The sequence below is a fragment of the Lepeophtheirus salmonis genome, chromosome 6 (genome assembly GCF_016086655.4).
Source record: "Lepeophtheirus salmonis chromosome 6, UVic_Lsal_1.4, whole genome shotgun sequence".
Taxonomy (NCBI): domain Eukaryota; kingdom Metazoa; phylum Arthropoda; class Copepoda; order Siphonostomatoida; family Caligidae; genus Lepeophtheirus; species Lepeophtheirus salmonis.
Window position 1 is genome coordinate 50,306,669 of NC_052136.2, and position 18,002 is coordinate 50,324,670.

General features: G+C 32.1%; 1 protein-coding gene across 2 annotated transcripts in view; it reads left to right on the forward strand.

The window, feature by feature from the left end:
- Positions 1–4,108: 4,108 nt before the first annotated feature.
- The window catches only part of LOC121120673 (uncharacterized), a 206,708-nt gene continuing 192,814 nt past the window's right edge, over positions 4,109–18,002 (forward strand). For both annotated transcript variants that reach the window (XM_071889648.1, XM_040715539.2), the window contains exon 1: positions 4,109–4,398. The gene's annotated coding sequence lies outside the window, so the exon portion shown is untranslated. The remainder of the gene's footprint in view (positions 4,399–18,002) is intronic.

An 18,002-nucleotide genomic window follows, 5' to 3' on the forward strand; every position in this document is an offset into this window, starting at 1 on the left:
TCCAATTAAAATTTTTAATCAAGGTAGGTTTGGCCTTTTTAAATCACGTTGCTGAAGTATAGTCTTAATTCAGAGTCATATATATGGATGGAATAACCATATAAATTAAAATTTGAGTTTATATTAATGGAGCATTCCATAATTCAAAGGATAAATTATTGTGTAAGCTATATTGAATACAATTCTTACAGATAATGTCTGATCATAAAACAATCCACCGAAATGAAGGACTATTTGCTAACATTTTTTTCATATAATTTACATCAAAGCTAGACCTAAATAGTATACCTAGTGATAAAAATCCTACTTACAATGAAGAAGGTAAAAAAAAAAAGAAACCTCAAATCAATTTGAAGAATATTTCCGAGGAAAGAAGGAATACCGCTCATGACGTTTCCTTAGATCAGTTACAATCAACTGTGACAAGGGAGAAGGGGGAGAAGGAAATAAACAAAGCATTGGCTACAATTACTCCGATGTTGATCATCAATCGTACTTAGAGTTCAACTAAGACTTCGAGTTACAACTCTGCAACAAATCCTCTTTTATGTGTACACATAAATGTTCAATCCGGTCAGGAATAAAATAAATGTATTAGAAAAGGAAGTGCCTTACTCAGAAGAAAGATAATAATGACAACAGCTAAAGGAAAGAAAAATCATTCTTCATATAACCGATTCCAAAAACGAGCAAGCTAAAAAATTCCATCAATTTACATCCAAAAATATATCATAACTATATTACAACTTTAAAAAATTCTTTTAATCTGTAGGTTATTGTGACATTTCTATCCTTTTTTATGAATATTTACATAAAAAATATTTGGTATCCTTCTGTTTTGAATAATTATTATAAATTTGTATTTCATAGTAAATAATTAGATATTCTTTCATATCGACAATGAATAACGGGTTCTCTGTATAACTTTTTCCTTTGTATCTCGAAATTGGAGACAGTGACAGGAAAAGTTGAAGTTCAATTATCGCAACCTTACTAATGAAATAACTTTTCAAAGCAGAGAGTATATTTTTAACATTGGAGTAGGAGAAGGAGGACCTGACTTTTTCAAGATATTTAGACAATTAGGAGGATCATGAAAGTTGATTGAAGGTCTCAATATGTGGAAAAGGTTATGAGTTAATCTCTTATCGAGTATACAGGGGAGAGGGGTGGGAAAAGAGGGACCCGGATTCCATCCATTGACTTAAGAAATAGGCCAGAAGAGATCTCATCTTAAAAATAGTAGTAGTATTTTACATAATAAGATGTGATCTTTTCCAGTCTCATCCTTAGTCCATGAATCGACACCAAGTCCCTCTCCTGCTCCAATAGTTTTTGTTTAACTTCATTCAGAAAAGTTATTTCTTTATTATTTAAAGGTTTTGATGACTATATTTCAAATTTATGCTCCAATTTTGAAATAGAAAGAGAAAATATGAAGTATGGTCATACTTATAAAGTGTACCCCCAACAACTAGATTTATTTACATATTTGGAGTTTCTGTGGTTGGAACTAAGAATAGAAATGGAATTTTTGGATGTGCAAGATGAAACATAGAGTAAGATATTCAAATAATATGATCTAGCGGTGTGTTATAAAATTCTAACTCCACAACTTATTCATTGTCTTTCAGGCACTATAGATTATTTTATACTTATTGTTCTTCAAGAACGATACACCTATCTTGCCCGCCACCTGTGGGGAGAGGTGGAGAAAATGATGTAGGAAAAATATGCCAAGAAAAGGCTTACCGGGTTCATCAGAGGGGTCACAGGAAATATTTGTGATGAAATACTTGCTCAGATCATTGCATATCAATGTAACTCCCTTCGTGTTAGTGGTAAGGTCGAACTGACCAAATCTGGAATTACACAATTAGAAAAAGTCCTACACCTTGATGTGGATCAAGCAGCATTTGACGATCTGCAAGCTATTGACTTCACCTGGCTTTCGCAAGAAAGGTGCACTTTCAGGACCCTCGGAACGTTCCCGTAATTCAAGATTGTGAGGATACTGTGAAATAGATGATAGAAAAAGATGAAAATTGTAAACCCTGTGTTGATAAGTCTAATCAACACAAAACAACTACCATTGTTTATGATTGTAAGGTAAATTGTAAATGTGTGTGTTGATCCTGTCACTGATAAAAATAATTGTAAAGATACTCTAAAGGCCAATGAAACTGGCAATTTAGGCAAAACTGTTACTGAGGACCACGGAATGCCAGATGAGCCAAGAGAAGACCTTCTAAATCAAGCGGCAGGTGTAAAAGACTCTGGAAAAAATTCAAATATATATTTAAAAAAAATGATTAGTTCCTCATATATCAAGAGGATGAAGATCTTCGTAAATTTATCAAATGTAAAAATATATTTAACAAATTATTGATAATAACCATAAAATTAAGTAGGACTTAAGATCAACTTCTGCTGTAGTAACACATTTACTCCTTTGTGTGATCGTGTTATTTGCCGTATGTATGAATATAGCTTTGTAATGTATGCATATCTGTATTATTTTATAACGTATGTATGTACTACAGTAAACAGCAATACATTCTTAACTAATTAAATTAACCTCCCTCTGTATTGATAAAAAATGAGACACTCTTGGATCTGAATTGCTTCAATGTTTTCACAGATGGACTAAGATAATGGACAAAGTTGGTTATGGATGGTGCATTTCCATAAGAAACGAATGTCTATTCGACTGATACAAAAATCGAAGCTGGCTTAAGACTGTTTTTCAGGCTGAGTTGGAAGGTATTTATCAAGTAACACGTGCCCTAAATGATATGTATACCTATACCTCAAGTAACCAGTCATTTTTCACGTTGACAGCATGACAACTATTGAATGCTTGAAAAAGAAAAGAGGGTCCTTACAGAACAGCAACGATGTATTTTGGAAGAGATTTGAACTTCAAAAAGACCCTAAAGTATAAAATGGGTAAGGGGTCATGACAGCAACACTGGGAACGAATTTGTGGATACCGTGGCTAAAATGGGTTCCCAAATGACATATCAATCATATATAAAATTTCGGCAGACAACGTTGGAGGTAGAAATTAAAAAAATAGTTACCACCAAGGGGAACTGGAATGGCAGATCGATTCAAGTTGCCGTCAAAGGAAACGGTTCTTTACAAGTCTTAATCATGGATGGAAATTGAAATCCCTTACTAGAACAGCTCTCAAAAATTTGGTGAACTTTGCTTCTGGCCACCCTCCAATGAAAATGCATCTTTAAAAAATGGATTACTGGAGGAGGACTCATTCAGAGTATATAAAGAAGGATCAGAGACTCCTATCCATTTCCTGACATAATGCGATGCTCTTGCCAGGGCAAGAAGAAACCAGTTCGAAAATTGTGAAGACGTTTGTTGGAGTAACAGTGATGTACAAAGTTTCACAAAAATTCTCTCAGGCACTCTACACTTTGAGGACGTTTTTCAAGACGAGGGATGCTTGTAATCTACCTCCCCGATAAAATAACTAATTTACAAAAATTTATTTTATTTTTTAACCAAATATTATACACCTTAAGTTTTGTTTACTTTATTATATATATTTTTTTATGGCTGGTTAATATTTTTATTGTCTGTGGTTTTTTTTAAAAAATTTTTATTGTATTCTTCTTGCTTTTTTTTTTTTTTTTAAATAACTTCTCGTTTTATTGATGTGCCTTTATTATTGTGTACAAGTGTCTGTGTGTCTATGTTCTTTGGGAAATGACATTGAAAAAAAAAGAGAAGACTATTACTGTCATTCTAAAATTTAACTTTAGTTAGAACTGTCCCGTCTTGTAATTGTAACCAGTCTCCCCTACTGGTGTATATATGATAGTATTGCGTAGGGGAGCAGAAAGAGGTTTATATTACAAACGCATAAGAAGAAGAGACGATGAATTGTGGTATTAGTAGTACTGAAAGTGGTGTTGTTATTCTTGGTGGTAAAAAAGAAAAAAGAAAAAGAAGGGGTAGTAGCAATAGCATGCAGATCAGGAAGCTTCATGTAAGCACGTTAATTTCGGGCACGCTTTCTTTTTTCTTTGCTTATACTTTTTTCCCCTTTTTCTTTTTACATTGATTATAAAAAATAAAAAAAAACAGCAGTAAAGGATAGAATGAGTGAGAGAAAAGAGAAATAAGAGACCTTCTACAGAAACAAATATCTTTAACACAATAACAGACGCAAATATCCAAAAACTCATTTGAAAGTGAATAATAGTCCTAGAAAATGAAAGTGTGAACAACAGTATGTGAATACAAATAGCGGAGTTTTTAGTATTATAAATGAATAGTCATTTGTTGTATACTCACAAGAAGAACTATCAAAAAGGAATATCTTCACGCAGGATCTTGAATCATTAATTGTGTTTGTACCATCAAATAACACCGGTAAGTGAAAATGGGTTTAATATACTACTTAGGTAGAGAAGAGGGAAATGACGTTTTAAAAGATATATATTTTTAGTGTGAGTTAAAAAACAGAAAAATAATCTCAAACAAAAATATGAAAAGGCCAATGTTAATTTTTTTATATCAAATATCCTACATACAGTTTAATATGTCAGACACAAATTTTGATAAGTAATTTGCTTTAAATACAAATTTCTGTGATAAACTGAGATATATAAAAATGTTATCTGTATTTTAAAGCTTTCATTTCATTTATTGTACTTAATTTGACGCCGATAGTAGAGCTTTTGACTCTCAATTACTTCTCTGGGTTTTTTTTCAGGCAAAAGACTGACATATCGTTGGTAATATATTTAAATATTTGACTTGTTTTCAAATTTCTATGAGAATTTGAGATATTTAAACAGATTAACGATACTTAATTTATCTGGGCTATGATTTAACCACCCAAAAACTGATATATCGTTGTTTAAATCATTTGATATTAGAATTGCATTCAAATTTATAAGAGAAGTTAAAATATCCAATAAATTATAACCCTCAGTTTCTTCCTAGGGGTGTTTATTCACCTCCAAAGACAAAAAAATCGATGTTAAAATCACTAGATTTATATTCAAATTCAAGAAGATGTTGAGTTATCGGAAAATATTAATCAGTCTTTAAATAGCTTATGTTAAACTACCCAAATACTGAAACATCCTAGTTAATATCATTACATCTACCAAGGAAGTTGAACAGAAGTTGCGTTTTTGCCCCTGTTTGCTATTCACTAGGGTTATGGCAAAAATTATTGATTGATTTTGATCCAACTTGGAAGGTAGAACTTATATGGTCACAATAAGAGTAAAAAAAATCTTTGTAATAGCTTTGTCTCATATTTTGGCTCTGTCCTCTATATAAATACTTAATTTATTATATACCGGGTAGTCCATGGAAATCTGAGCACTTACAAATTCAATAGTTGAGTGATTGAAATTCATTTATATTTCACAATAACAAATAATAAACAATTTTTTTCTAAACAAAACAAATCTTAGCTCTGTAGCTTACGTAGAAGTCAAGAAAATGACAACTGAGTGTGAACGACGAATTTCTATTCGTACACTCCAAAGCAGTTGGGCGTCTCCAGTACCACCATCTACGTCGTCAGCAAGTCTGGAACGTTCTAGAGGAAAAAGGCCAAACTAGATCCGCAGGAGTGAAAGAAAACAGTGCAAGCCAATCCCCTCAAGTTCAGTAGGATAAAATATCAGGGGTTCATACATGATGGTTCCAAGATCTATCAAAAAGTTGGCGGAAAGAGCCTTATGAGGGTGGAGAGACCAATTTTGACACGAGCAATGAAAGAACCCCATCTCTTCCGTCACAAGACTCTTTTGAACTCTTTCTTTTTGACGCTTTGGCACCCTACAGGCTAGATCCTTCCACAGAAGTGATCAGGCCTGCTGCCGCCTCGAAGCTATCCTTACCACTAAGATAACCCACATTCAAAATTGGATGGCTAAGTCACAGATCTATTATAGTATTAATTTTGTTGAAATTCTATTATTAACTCATTATAAATTTTGTAAATTTTAATGGACCAGTTGGTACTTCCTAAGTTTTTGAAGTCTCAAAAATTCTTAAAAAATTATAAAAGTTTAAAAAATATATTTTTATGTTTTGTAAAATAATATTAAAAAAACAACAGCAATAGTTTTGTAAAAAAATAGGAAAAAATATATTCCATTTATCAAATAAGAAATAAATACAACCCAATATTCCATGGACATATTTTGGTAAATTATAGCCTTACTATTCTAACTTCTGAGATACAATGAGATGCCCTAAAAATTTAATCATAGTGTTGAGTTTTCATTTGATTTATGGTACTTAATTTGGCCCAAATATTATAGCCTTTAACTCTCCATTATATCCCGGTTGTGCTTATTTACTCTAGACACTCACTTATTGTTAATAAAAACATTTTTATTTGAAATCAATTCTAATTTCTAGGAGAAGATGAGTGATAAAAATATAATCCCTCTCTTACTTCCTTGTGTTGTTTACCCACCCTAGTGACTATAGTTTCTTTTAATTATTTTGTATAATACAGGGTGACGAGTCTAAAAATAGAATCCTCATCGAGTACGTCTAGCCTTAGTTCTAAAAGTCCTACATTTTTGTACGTTGTGTACAAACGAATTAGCTGACAAAAAAAACAATTTGATGTTTATTTTGTTTTGTGCGGCAAACGGCAAAGGAGGGGAGGGGATCTCCTCCGTGCACAAAACAATCTCTGACAAGAAGATCTGCAAAGTGGGTGGTGTTCTGAACTGAAGACATGATAGCTTCTTGGCTGAATTAAGAGCTCAAGTCCAGGGAACGTTAAGGACCGAACATCCCCCTCAAGTCACGGTCTAATCCAGTTTTCAAATTCTGAAGTTTTTCACTGAAACATCTACTTCTTGAAAAAGTGTAACCCAGATAAAAATAGAAATCTAGGCCAACTATTACGAATCTTTTTTTTTTTTAAACTGTGTAGATTCAAAAGATATTCTTAACCCAAGACTATGATTTTGCTGTACGATCAATATTATAAAAAAAACTGGAACCACTGAAACAAGATTATTAATTTTCTACATGAAATAATATGGTTACTCCGTTGGAGAATTGAGGGCCATGGAGGATATTTTGAAAATTAATATAATATTAAATAAAATCAAAAAATTGTCACAATGCGTTTTGGTCAGACTCTAAAAAAGTTCAAAGTTAGTTTTCAGTTAAGTACCCTACCGTTTATATAATTAAAAATAACCGTAAAACGACCGAAACCAAAGTTTTCACTGAAGATTTTTTATATATATTAATCTGACCCGAAAAATGGTAAGAATAGCTTTTCAAAAAATATATACTTATATTATAGAACCAAAAGTTAGGCTAATTAACCCAATACTTGTCAAACAAGTAAGAAAACTTCCCGGATCGAAATGAAACTTATAAATAATAATTTATTATAATTAAATTATAAATAAGGCTTATTAAGATAAAAAAATTAAGTGGAGATGACATTACTACTAGATATCTATGATATCCAATGCTTTAGACGCGTAATTAAAAATTTAGAAAGAGGTCGAAAGATATGATTTTTTTTTTTTCAGAGTGACTATTGATTTTCTAATTCCAAGATCGAAGTTATTAAATTATAAAAAATTCAAAACAAAAATATGGGTACACATTTAAAATAAATTAGAAGGACGATCACAGTATTTTAAAAATGATTAAAAACCAGTACTGCACATGCGTCAACTTAAAAACAATAGGTAAACAACTTTTTTGATGGTGTGTTTTTTTTCTTTTCTCAAGCGTATCATTCATCATATTTATACATATACTACATTTATGACGTATTATCGATCAACTCTCTGTTAACGTCACGACGCTAGAATCCTTTTCATTTATGTAATTCAATATTAACAAACAAAAGCCATATCGAATCTCTCTGGTCTAGATAATTCCCTGGTCAGTCGGTAGGCTTTTTTGAACTCAACGAGAATTGTCCTCCATAAAAGCGTCTAAAATGGAGATTGACTTCCCTATGAGTATGGGTATGCTGGAATTGTAGGACCTTGCCGCATAGAGGACTAGTAAAACTTTAATTATGACAGCTTTTCGTTGAAAGTGACTCGGAGAAGACATTACCAGCCACTCATCTAATAAGATTGGAGCCCCATACACTTCTTATAGCAACGTAGGGGCCAAAATTATCATTTGGAAGACTCTTGGGCAATCATAATAATCATATGTATTAATTTTTGAAAAATATATCCCTATTAACATATTCATTTTAATTTTTAGTATAATTTTAAGTGAAGTAAGGGTTTGTTAATATACATATTTTAGTCAATCATAGACTTTTAATTCAAATGATTAGTATGATTTAATATACCCAAGAAATTAAGCTATAGCTTAGAGCTTTTATTTGATTTATTAGAATCTCAATTTTGCTTACAATGTGACCTTTATAATAAAACACTATCTATTTCATATTATTTAATCGTGAATACGAAGTTTTGCTAATTGAAGTGGAAAATGCGACACACCCAAAGGATTAATGAGAATTATTGTTGTGAAAAGAAATTGACATTTGTTATTCGTGAAATAATAAATAATGTAGTACGGACTTAATTTTAAGAAACATCATTACAGATTGCTTTGGTTTTGTAAAAAAGTAAATGAGAAGAAAATTTGTTTAGATATTAACAAGAGTTCTAAAGAAATATTACCTAAATCGAGTACAATAATTTTGTATTTGAATAAATTATATAATTAAAATAAATGCAAGATTAAAAATACGATAAAATGCCATTAATACCAACATTTAGATATACTATCACACAGACTAATACAGTTTTAAAATTATAAAGTTTTTCGATTAAGTGTCAAATTACCCCAATAGCTGTTTGAAAGTACAAAAACAACCCGGATCTAAAATGAAGGTCCGAAATCTATCACTTCTTTTAAGAGTTTTACTCTGTTTTGGTGTCCCTTTCAAATGTGGATTATTATTTCTATTCAGTTTCATATATTGTGTGTACTTCGCCATATTCATATTTCATTGTTTACATTCTGAATAAAGTTTACAAATATTAAGTTAAATAAATAATAGTATGTAGATAGAGTATTGTTAAATATTCAATGACTCAAATGTTAACATATATTTATAACATAGATAAGTATTACCAAATTTATGCATGTTACAAATTTTAAAAAAGGACTTTTGAGCTATAAAAGTGCTTCCTGATTTTATATTATGATAATAATTATAAGGAAAATTACATCTAGACCAAAAAACCCTCCCTTTTTAACATTGTACAGGGTGGTGGTCATGAATAAAAGTCGTATTCCGCGGTCTCCGTTGACAAAACACAAAGAAAAGTTCGAATGGAATTTACAAAAAAGATCCTGAAGGGGACCTTTGGACTCATTGTTATCTTTTCCGAAGAGAAGACCTTTACTATTGGCCCTGCCTTCAACAGACAGAATGATCGAGTAGTGACATTTTGGGATGTAGCAGAGGAGCACAGATCACCAATTACCCAGCTCCAGTGATGATGTTATACCTGGTTACATACAACAGTAAAGCTATGAATCCCGTATGGTGTCCTTTAAGATACAACACAAAGACTGATAAATTTATAAAATTTATGAACACTAAAGTTCTCCCATATATATCAAATCCATTGTTTTAAATTCTCCCTTAGTGGTCCAACATGATGGAGCAGCTGTCCACACCACTAAAAACCGCAAGAGTGGCTCCAAACCAACATCTACTTCTGGCTGCAGTATATCCAAAGGGGATGCACCGCCCTGAGCTCACTATCAATTCGGAGGGTGGATACATTGAGTAAAACATTATTCTTAAATTTTTAAATAATAGCTAATAAGCTTCTTTCCTCATTCACCTCCAACAGACTTTGATAATGTGGGTATTAAAATAGTCAAACAATAACGGTCCCTCCGAGATTATAATTTCTATTAAAATATGAATAAATATTTTTTTACAAGTTAGAATAATATTAAAAGTTATTAATCCTCAGCATTTTGTAGCATTCAAGTTTTCTTTTATATTGATTTTTTTTTCCACAACTGTTATCAATAATTTTTATTCATCTATATATCTTTAAAATCACCACATTTTCTGTGTTTTAGGGTAAGTCCTTGTTGGATTCAGAGTATAATTGTGAATTCGGTCTTGTTCGTGTCTATTTCATTTTTAGATTTGAATAGTGATTAATGGGAAAAAGGGCACGGGGAGAGGTTATAGAGAGATATTTAAACGATAAAATATTACAAAATAACAATTTAAAGTTATTAGATGATTTGCGAAATAAAATATGAATAAAATAACCTATTAAAAAAATCAAACTTAGTTTTAATAGAACATTTTGTCAAAATAATTTTGTTCTCATACAGGGAAGTGAACGAAAAAGGGGAAATTAGATTATTCATACTTTTAATCCAACAAATGGTCATAGAAACCTTGCCTTCACACTGGTAAATATAGTTTATTTTATTCGTTGAAATCCAAAGTCTTAAAAGTCTATTAGCAGTGGTGAGCCAGTGTCTGTGGTATGCAAACTTGTCTTTGTAACTATCTTACTATTTATGTTACCAAAGAGGTCAGTGGAATAATTTCTGCAACTAACAGCTTTAACTTGTTTAAACATATACTCAGATATATCGAAACTCATAATTTCAATGTTTTGCAAATATATAATTATAATTTTCTCAATTGAACAATTATTCTTCACAAAAGGAAAAACTGCATTGAACCTCTCGAATCTTTTTCTGATGGTTAATAACAGGTATTTGGGAGACCTTATAGCTCCGGAATCCTTAAAAGATTGTTTTCCCCAAATAATTCAGAAGGGTACTATCTAAACCCTTGTTATTTTGCGAATAAATGTAGAAAGCGAATTTTTAGCAATGTCCAAAATTGCCTCCTCTATACCGACCTGAAATTTGGGATTGTTTTATAATATCTTACGGACCCAATCCATTCTAAAAGGTCTGGTCAATTTGATACAAAGTTTAAATGCATACGCAAACCATAAATATATATATATATTTTTATTTTCTTGCGAGGACATTTTTTATATAAATTATAGAATCTTTATACGAAGGGAGGGGTTAAAAGGTTTTTTATTTTGATCGTTTCCCGCGTAAATATTTAAGTCTAAAGTACTTATTTTTTAACCCGCTGTGTAAATTATAATAATTTAGGCTCAAACAAATTATTAAGGAAGCAGCTGGAGGAGTCATCGGACCCGATGGACGTTGTTGACAGGAAGAAGAAGGAGGAGAAGAGCACTAGGATTGTCTGGGACGTCACCTTCATCTTCAAGGTCAGGGACATCATCGACAAGGCCCCCCAGCGTTCCATAAGAGCCATGGCGAGGGACCTGGGCGTGGCCGAGTGGACCATGAGGGCTTGTGTGAAAGAGGATTTGAGGTGCAAGTCCTACAGGCGTCAGACAACCCAACTTCTGACCGAAAAGACTCAAGGGTTGTGGCTGCTCAAAAGCTTCAGTCTGAACATGCTCTGATTCTTCTCTGATGAGAAGAATTTTTTTCAGGATCAAATCCACAACTCCCAGAACCATTGCTGGATTGCCATGAACAACAGAGACGTCCCCAGGGTCATGAAAACCAAGTTTCCTGCCACTGTCATGATCTTTGGGGTCGTGTCAAGTGAGGTTCATATCATGCCGCCCCACATCTTCGAGACAGGCCTCAGGGTGAACACAGACATCACGGCCGTGGATGTTGCAGCAGGACTCGGCTCCTGCCCACAAAGCTAAGTGGACGCAAGAATGGCTGAAAAGCAATGCTTTTGTGTTCGTACCCTTCTCCTCTTGGCCTCCCTCATCGCCGGATTTGAACCCGTTGGACTACTTTGTCTTGTCTTACGTGGAGAACATGATCAACTACTCCTCCCATAACACCAAGCAGTCTCTCATCACCTGTATCAAGGAGAAATTCAGTGAGATAGAAGCAGCGCAGATCCAAAATGCCTGTTCTCGGTTTCGTAGCCACATTGAGCGGGGTTTGACCGCAGATATATAATTATATATATTATAAAATAAGCTTGTATTTGTCCTCCTTAAAATGCGGCAGATTTTGTCCACGCACCCTGTAGAAATATGAAGCGGATGAAGCAGTTTTATGATTCAGAAACGCTTTATAAAGATGGTATGCGGCGATAAATCCTCTGAGGTTGGTTTACATATAGTTGGGCTGTTGTCGCTTAAAAATAGGAGGACACTTTAGGATGTGATTATGATGTTTAAAGTTATTAATGAACTGATGCATTGTAATATCAAGTCCAAAGTGTAATAAGTGTAGTAAGGTAAACAACACTAGGTTGTCTTCCAATTTTTACTTAGTTCAGCCATCGACAAATACTAATTACATCCAACATAGCTGTTTTAATCGACCTATACGGAAATGGAACAGCGTCCCCGAAGAGGTGAGAAGAACATCTTCACATTGCGGTTCTAAAAGACTTCTAAAAAATAATCCACAACTACATTTATTCTGCAACACATTATATCATTTCATTTTACCATATTATTTCATTAGATTTTATCATACTGTTTTATTATACTTTATCATAATGTTTTATTATATTTTATGATGAGTCGACAATATTGGGCTTTTTCTTAGCCACTAGTCGAAACCAACCAAATAAATAAATAAAATGTTAAATACTTATTATATTTCATACTTAAATTAAAAATAACACTTGGTTAACAAATCAAATTAATATCGTTCATTTAATTTGGGATTGCTATGAAGTTTTACTTCTTAAAATTAAGCTTCTTTTTATCATATTTCCCTACAACTTTCAATTTAATTCTAAATAAAAGAACTCTGTTGTCAAATTAACATATTCTAAAACTTAAACTGTAGTTTAAACAACATGAAAGTAAACTTATCTAAAATAATTAACCAAATATGTTTTTTTACATATTAACATAATAAATTAACGTAGTTTTTATTTACTTTTTCAATTTATTATTTCATGATTATACTCATATGCTCTTAATTGCATGTAAATTTTTTTGTACATTGCAACCTAAACAGTTTTTTTTAGGTTCCAAGCTGTTATCATTATTATTTTATTTTTGCAGAAAAAAAAAATCTTAGCATAAAGTAACAATTTGGGGCATGTGTAGCACTAATAAGTGATTCTTGACAAGTTTTAAGGTTTCAGTAAAATGAGAGTTGCGGGTCACACTAACAGAATATCGGTATTAATTTTAATTTAACAGTGAATAATAATAAAAAAATCATTAAATTAATTGAAGACTGTGTTAATATTTGTCCTATGTCTCTTGATTTTAATTTAAATTTCTAAGTGTTTCGTGATTTTAATTTAATTTCTGAGTGTTTCGTGATTTAAATTACGTTTTTGTTTACAAATAAGTGATTATAAGTGTACTGAGTGCGTTTTTAGCGAAATGTTTAGATCATCAATCATATTGTTAAGTTTTTTTTTCGTCAGAATCTATTCTTGAAGATTCGGATTATCATAAAGACTTCATTTTGTTCTTTATAATCGCCCTATCTTCTCTTCTACCTCCTGGTTACCTAGTTGAGAGTATGTATTCGCTTTCCCTTCCTTTGAGATCTCTTCTATTGAGGAAAACGCTACTGATCGTCCTCTAGAGGATCTTGTTAAGAAATCGTGTTTTCATGTCACTGCACGACGTGATAACTATAATCATAAAGTTAATAAGGGTATAAATATGAATGGGGACTTTAAATGGGAAACTTTTGTTGTTCTTATTGAGGACAAGGAACAAAGTGTATTTCCCCAAGATAGTCTAAAATATACTGATGTATATAATTTAACTTTATTCTTTGGGTTGAAAGAACACGAACTTGCAGGCACTTCCCCAAGATTTGATATTTGACAGCCTTCTTTTTATTCAATTTTCCCAATTGATGTGAGAGAAAAAATAGAAAATTTGAAGAAAGTGAAAAAATGATGGCGGAAAATGCTGATGGAGTCAAAGAAGAGGTGTTTTTATAATTGAAAGGCATTGATAAATTATTTACTAATTACAAAAGTATTAGTAGTAATATTGATTATATAGTGGAAATGGTTGCTGATCCCTTCCCCCCCCCTCTCCCAAATTATACCATTTTGAGGAACTCTTGTCAGTTTAAAGTTTGCAGGATGTAAAATGTAGTGCCAGAATCTCAGAGAGAGAAAAAATGGAAAAATGACAACAAAATTGAATAAAATGCTCAGAAGGAAGCCCCTTCAAATGCAGAGATGATTCCTTTGGATGATGATGGTGGAGAGAAAAGTTTAACAATAACAAAATAACGAATCATATTATTAAAAATATGTGCATTAGTAAGTTGATTTCTTTAAAGGTTCGAGGTGGTAAGGAGTGTGAGTCTCGGTACGGCTTCATGAAGCATTTAATATCAAGGAAACCTGATGTGATATGTCTACAGGATGTAAAAATTGCATTTGCAACAACTTGTAACTTTTTTTGCCTTATGTGTTTCCCCAAGAATTTTAATAGTTGTTTTACCTGCTCAGATAAGAAAAGGGGTGTTTTAGCATTAGTGTCAAAAAGATTGAATGAATTTTCTGTCGTAAAGGAAGTTTTCAGTCTAGTGATTGGCACAAAATTTTTGTTTCTAATGCTGATTACTGTTTCTCAGTAATGAACGCTTACGTCCCTAATGAGAAATCGTTACCTTTTTTTCAGTCAGTTATTAATAGTCAAATTGATAATGATATTCATTTTCTTCTTGCTGGCAACTTGAATAGGGATCTGGACAAGGAGGAAGGATATTACCCAAATAAGCCCATTCTATATAAACTTATCTAGCAAGTTAACTTAGTGGATCTTATGAAGGTCACATCTTCAGAGGAAACAGTTTCCTGGAGGAGGGGTCTACATTCTTCAAGATTTATTCATGCTTTCGTCTCTCCATCTCTTCTGTCAAGAATGAAGACTGCCAGGTATCGTCCGGAACCTAGTTAAGATCATGAAATAATTGAAATTAAATTCTACAGCCTTTTGAGAACTCGAGATTTCAAAATGCCAAAATGGTTTCTTGAAGAAGAAGGGTTCCAAAGTATGTCCTTTTGACATATTTCCTTCCCGAGCTACCTCCCAAAAAAAATTAATGGAAATCTTTGTACGACGTATTACTCAGCTTCTACTTTGGACACTATTCATCAGTTTTCAAAAAAGAAGGCGTTCATTGGACCTTTTGATAAACAAATTTGTCTCGAGATTGAGGCTTTCTCCAAAGAAATTTTAAGTATCCATGATATGTTTACAATATATGAGTCAAAGGTTAAGTCTGGAATTTTCTATTAACCATTAACAAAAGCAGCTAAGTTTCATAAATCTCTATATCTTTGTATTTAAAGATGTTACTTCAGACTCCCTTAGAACATAATACAAATAAAATTTGTAAACCAAAATTTGATCTTTTTGACCTGCCACAAAAATGGGAAAAGGTAACAATGGATTCCCCCACTTATTGTTAAGGAGGATAGGAAATTTACAGCTCAATTTCGACGGACTGTATCTACTTCAACTTTCTCTGTAAGGACTGTGGAAAGAATTTCAACTCAGTCATCCATGAATTTGCAAGATGCCCAGGATTATCTGACGTTAAATATTTCTTCGACTTGAATATTGATCTTTTTTATTTCAGTGACTACCTTCCGCCGTACTTGTTTGCTTACATTCTTTTTGGAATGCCCAAGGGTAGGGAAAGGCAACCCCAGAAACTAAGGCTCTCTGCTTTGCTCTTGTTGGCACTAAAGCATACATAGCTAGCTGCCTCACTTCTGGTTATCCAATAAGCTTTCACTCTCTGAGTAAATTTTTCATTGCATCTGAATCAAGGTACGAAGCCTTTTCCTCAATGAAACCCCATTACGAGGATAGATAATGAAATTACGCTGCAAGCATTAATTGATTTGTCCGACAATGGTCATGTAAGTTTTACACAACCATTAAACGTTTAGTAAGAAGATTGTATTTGTATTTATACATATTATGTATCCAATCTCTGTTCTTTACTCTTTTTGTCAAAGCTTTCTTTTCAAATTTACCCTAGTCTGTTTGTGACAATCTTCATTATCTGATGGAAGTGCTCATGAGTGAGCTTAATGCAATATTTTTTTACAACATTATCTTAAGGAAAAAAAAATCTGATGATGAGGACAAGAACATCACAGACATAATTGTTGCTGTTTGTCTTTTTAAATCTAATTATTTTCATACTTTATTTACTCATATTTTGTATTAGTAGAAATTAGAATATTTTTACATGGTCTGTAAAAAGAATGATTTGTTAATATTGAGGGGTTAAGCTTTGATCTAGGGGGTTAGTTTTAAACTATAACGTTTATTTATGATTAATTTTATCACGATCCCTCTTGATGTATTTTATAGTTATTTTAATATTTATATTGTATTAAATTCTTATAAAATCCCTATTAAAAAAAAAGTAATTGACATTTCAATATTTGTATTTATACATATTATGTATCCAATCTCTGTTCTTTACTCTTTTTGTCAAAGCTTTCTTTTCAAATTTACCCTAGTCTGTTTGTGACAATCTTCATTATCTGATGGAAGTGCTCATGAGTGAGCTTAATGCAATATTTTTTTTACAACATTATCTTAAGGAAAAAAAACTTGTACATACATGTTGATACGAACCTTCTATAATCACGAGTACAGGATTGTTTTAGAAGCTCCAATTCTGGTGACAATACAATTCATAATTCTCTAGTAGAAGAAAATGATAAGAAACCAATTTTCAATTCATAAGTTCATTGAAGGTAAATCAACTCGAGTTGCAATCCAACACCACTTACATTTTTTTACAAACTGATGATCCTGCCCGTCCCATATACCACTGGGCCGGGAAGAAGATGGTCATTTATCTAATTGAAATGCACCTTCACATTTATAAAAGTTTTGAAATGATTAATCAAAATCTCTAATCTCTAAAGCATATTTTGTCCTTTTTTGTAGGTATTTTATTTTCATTTTAATATTGTTAATAAATATTTTTTACAGCCATATAAAATACACTCACAGGCACTTACTACACTAAGCCTGTCTTCAAAAGCTATAATAAGTCCTTGTAAGCAGTCGCAGAGTGGCACAACTTTCACCGGAGATGCTATAAGTAACTATTAATGTCACTAGTCACCATATTTACTATGGTATAGTTTAATGTATTTATATTTCCTTGGGGGGGGGGGGATTTGTAACTATTTATGCAAAATACCCTGTGGCACCTCTGTGACACTATGTCGTTGGACTAAGAGTAGAGTTTAGAATTGACATCGATGTAATATTTACTTATGTATTCTTAAATGCTGGATAGAGGATTACATAAGTAATTGTAGCTAATTGAAAGGTCAAAACAACTATGTTACTCTTCTCTCCAAGGATATCTGATAGTAAATCAAAGGGTACACCTAGAGATGCCAGTACTTGGATTTACCCTCAAATATCGATGGTTAGCTTATAAAATGTACATAACCTCGGGATATTCGTATTTAGTAAGCTAATAAAGAACAATTAAAATTTTAATTTTTTCACTTATTTGATTCAAGCGTATATACTAATTAATAAAGTATTCTCCTTAGTATTACAAACACGTTTTTGAAACCATTTTAAAAGTGTATGTGTAAACCCATTAAACGTATGATACAAGTAAAATTTATAAAAGGGTAGGCAATTGTAAAAACAAATCTAGTTTACAATTTTTACATTGTGTTGAAAAGGGTCAATAAGAAATACATTGAAGTCAGAACATTTAGATTACATGTTTTGTATATGATGATATCATCAGAGTACAAAAAAATTAGAGAATTTTATTTCTGAAATCATCAGAACCGTCAGAAATCGATCAAAATAATCGAAACAACAATAAAAATATTAATAGAGTTTATCTTAGAGGAAAGGCATGATTTGATGAAAAACCCGTTTGTTGAAGTTATTGACAGAAAATCTAACGTAATTGTTTAAAAATTC